Raw genomic sequence first — 4,294 nt, forward strand, 5'->3', positions numbered from 1 at the left:
CTTCAGCTCAAGGCAAGCACTCTACCACGTGAGCTACAGCGCCACTTCCGGTTTTCTGGTGGTTTATTGGAGATAGGAGTCTCACGGTCTTTCCTGCCCGGGCTGGCTTTGAACCATGATCCTCAGATCTCAGCCTCCTGAGTAGCTAGGATTACAGGCGTGAGCCACCAGCGCCTGGCGGAGATCTACTTGTTAAGTCACATGCCACCTCCTAATTTGGCTCCAGCAGCCAAATTTTAGTTCTATTCCCTCCAATGAGCCTCCCCCACTCCTCCTCCTCTTCCTCCTCCTTCTCCTCTTCCCTTTTCCCCTCCTTTTCCTCCTCCTTTCCCCTCCCCCCTGATTTGGTGGATCCCATTGTATGGGACACCTCCTCCCCTGTGGTGGCAACACACCATCAACCTGTTCTTATCTACTCCTCCTCTTTCCTTGTTCTATCTCAATTTCCCATCTTGGTAAAACACCGCCAGGGTCTGTTGCCCGTTATTAATTGCCTTAAAAGTAAGGGTGTGGATTCACAGGGAAAAAGTCAGGCCTCCTATGATATTGTCTCCAGCCAAGGGCAGACGGTAGAGGCCCAGCGCCTCCTGGAGGGAACAACATCCCAAAGAGCTGGACTAGTGGCCCTCACTAGGGCCCTCCACCTGGCAAAAGGAAAAAAGGTAACCATTTCTACTGACTCCAAGTATGCCTTCCTCATTGCCCATTGTCACACAGCAATCTGGGAAGAACGGGGGTTCCTATGTACAAAAGGGAACCCTATTGTTAATGCCTGCCTAATTTTAAAACTAATTCAGACCCTTTCCCACTCATCTGCTGTGGCTATCGTCCATCATAAAGAACATCAGATGAATGATTCCCTTGTTTCCCAAGGTAACAATAAGGCTGAGGCAATGGTATGCCAGCTCACTCAACAATCAGCAGCTCCGGCCCCCACTTTATTTACAGGTCCCAGACTTGACCCCTCAGTATTCCCTGTCCGAAAAAAGACCTTCTCTATGAGAAGGGTGATATCCATGGAGAACAGGGATGGATCTTTGTGGGAAATAAGTTGGCCTTGCCTCTGGCAGGCTATAACCCTCATACAACAGGTTCATGCCTCGCTTCATATTGGGCCCAAGGCACTGGTTCAGTTTTTAAAGCCCTTCTTTTATCACCCTCAGCTTTCCACCAAAGTAGAGTCTGCCTGTGGGGCATGTTTTACATGCTCCACCACCACCCCTCAAGGAGAACTCAGGCCAGCCTTTATAACTCACCAAGTGCAGGGCTATTTGCCTGGACAAGGCTGGCAGGTTGATATCACCCATATGCCCACCCACAAAAAGGATGAGGTAACTTCTTGCCCTGGCAGACACCCTCACAGGGTGGGTTGAGGCCTTTCCAACTCCCAAAGAGACGGCAGGAGTTGTAACCTTATTTTTACTTTCAGAAATTACTCCTCGTTTTGGCCTTCCTTCTTCCCTTCAATCTGCTAACAGCCCAGCCTTTATTTCCCAAGTAGTACAACAGGTTTCTTCATCCTAGGACACAGCCTCGTCTCAGCTCAGGAATTTTCAGGTAAACTCCAGGTGGCCATGGAATCCATCTTGGTATCTCTAGCCTCACTCCAGCGCCAACTTACTTCCCTAGCACAGGTGTCTCTCCAAAACCATCTAGTCTTGGACCTTCTAATAGCTGAAAAAGTTCATCCAGAGCCACATCCGAGAAATGACCAGAGGGGCAGTTAGTCAGCTTCTTCTCCACCCGTACACTCACCTGCCGACTACCCCTCAGGTGTCCTAAACAACAGGCATAAAGCCCCATGATGCCCCTGTCCAGCAGGAAATAGCCAGATAACTATTGACACTCTATTACCAAAGACACCAGAATGACAGACCACTGGAGGGCAGAGGCAGCCAAGAAAAGCCACTTTCTTATATACCACCTGTCCCAATTATACACCACCTGTCCCAATCGTTCTTCACTAGCACAAAACTGTTCAAACTCACAAAACAAGTTATGTGCTGAAAGCTGACCCCGGTCATATAAACCCTGCTACAACCAGACTCTGTGCAACCTCTCTGATCCTGACCAGTAAGTTTGCCCAGGAGTGTCCCCCACTACATTTTTCTTTCTTTACCTTTACCTCCTCCTGCATGTTTCTTTCCTCGCCGAAAACCTTACACTCCTCACCTTTTCCTCGTTTCTATATATGTCTGTCTCTTTCAGCAATACATGGCTTTTTGACTCAGTGTCTTGAACTTCTACCAGCTGAGTTTTGCCCCCATCCCTGGGCTTGTTTATTTTTGTAATTGAAAATGATTTTTACCAGTATTTTTTATTCATATACACTATGAGGGTACAGTGTGATATTCCAATACAAGGATACAGTGTATACTGATTGCATCAGTACTCTCCTTTATATTGGAAACATTTTATTTTAAGGAAATATCAAACAAGATTATCATACAAAATCTGACAGGACATGTGAAGGGATCCTTCACATCCATCCCAGGGGACCAGGCAGAGGCAGGCACAGGAGAAAGATTATTATAAGGTTTATTAGAGGAGCCATATTTCCCCCAAGAGGGAGCACATGGCACCTGTAGCAGCCAAGTCTGGGGGCAGGAAGTGATGTAGGTGGGAGCTCAGGTGGGTCTGGGCAGAGAGAAGGGTGGTCATCTATATGGCAGGAACTCCAGGGCTGGGAGGAGCTCAGGTCTGGGTGGAGCTGAAGACCAAAGGTGGGGATAATACTAACAACATAAAATTACTTAGTTTGACATAAAGTATCTGAAATTAAAAGTATAACCTATTAAAAAAGAGAAAATTCTTCTGATAAAGTAGTTTATAGACACCATGCGCCTTGTCCCAGACTTCACAACTTATTTACTTGCTTCTGTGAGAAATTTCTTGAGATTGCTCAGTGAGTCCAGGACCTGTACAATTTCTTCTCAATTGGTAAAACCAGAAGGTAGCAAATAATCATTTATTCTGACTACAGAGCTTCTAAGCATCACTTCCTATGATCTCAAAAGGGAGTTCATGCTTTGTGGGGTCTGGTTGGTTATAAATGTTTTACATTGCTTTCTCTGCCCTTTTCTCATTATTCTCTTCAAAAAGTTGGCAAAGGTGCTGGTAGCTCACACCTGCAATCCTAGCTACTCAGGAAGCTGAGATCTGAAGATTGTGTTTCAAAGCCAGCCTCCACAAGACTCTTATCTCCAGTTAACTACCAGAAAACCAGAAGTAGACCTGTAACTCAAAGTGGTAGAGCATTAGCCTTGAGCAAAAGGAGCTCAGGGACAGTGCCCAGACCCATGTCCAGAAAAAAATGCTGTACAAAGAGGTTTCAACTTAACACGCCCAGTTATGTATACAGTGCATGTTGAACAGTGTCACCCCTTTCACCATCCCCCTCAAAATCTACTCCTTACTCATCTGTTACCCTGTTTCCTAGTTCTATTTGCATCTATATAAATGGAGTAACAAGACTCTATTCCTCTGACGGGACCCCATTCCTCTTTCAGTTCATCTGCCTGCTCCCCCCAATCAAAATATGTTTCAGCTTCCTCGTATTCATTCTGTTAATTACTGAGAGGAGTTATTCTTGCATTGTTTCTGAAAGCGTTCAGCTACATCCTAAGAGGAGTTAATATCACTAGATGGATTTTGAACATGTCTGCCAGCTGGGACTTTCTTTCACAGGAAAAGTCTCAGCTTCAGATCATTGGTCATTTCTCATTTTTGCAACTACCAATAAATTCTTTTCTGTGTTTTCAATGAATGGATTAAGCCCATTCTCCATGTTTATGATTAGTAAGGTCATCAATAATATTTAGGAATCCATCATTTCTATTGCTTTAGATAAGTCTATGTTTTCTCTGTGGGAAATAGATAATATGGGCTCAGTTTTCTTTGATACTGTTTTTTTTCTTTCTGATTGTAGAGTCTTACTAAGTTGTTATTAATGACAGAGTTATTCAGGTCAGGAGGGGCCATATTGTACTTTTCTAGCAACATGGACTACATGTCTACTGTTTCCCAGATCCCACAGTGATATCTGCTTTTCTGGGGCTGACTGGGTTTCTATCCATGGTTAAGCATCTCTCCACTGATTTTTGAGCCATCTATTCTGGAGCCTTCTGGGTTGCTTTCTTCTCATATTGCAGCTATGGAGATTCAACTGAAGTGGGGATGCTGGATCTAGCCAGCACCATCTTGGCCACAGGACAGATAGGGAATTGGGTTTAACTTGTACCATATTGTCTTCATGGTGGAGGCAGGAAAATCCTACCTCTCAGATGATGGGCAT

At 44.9% G+C, this 4,294-nt stretch overlaps 1 protein-coding gene across 1 annotated transcript in view; it reads left to right on the top strand.

Annotated features, from left to right (window-relative positions):
• The window catches only part of LOC105986132 (cytochrome P450 4B1), a 37,379-nt gene extending 33,085 nt beyond the window's left edge, over nucleotides 1-4,294 (top strand). The window contains exon 15 of the mRNA XM_013016901.1: nucleotides 4,284-4,294. The gene's annotated coding sequence lies outside the window, so the exon portion shown is untranslated. The remainder of the gene's footprint in view (nucleotides 1-4,283) is intronic.

The sequence above is a fragment of the Dipodomys ordii genome, unplaced genomic scaffold, assembly GCF_000151885.1.
Source record: "Dipodomys ordii isolate 6190 unplaced genomic scaffold, Dord_2.0 Scaffold33, whole genome shotgun sequence".
Taxonomy (NCBI): domain Eukaryota; kingdom Metazoa; phylum Chordata; class Mammalia; order Rodentia; family Heteromyidae; genus Dipodomys; species Dipodomys ordii.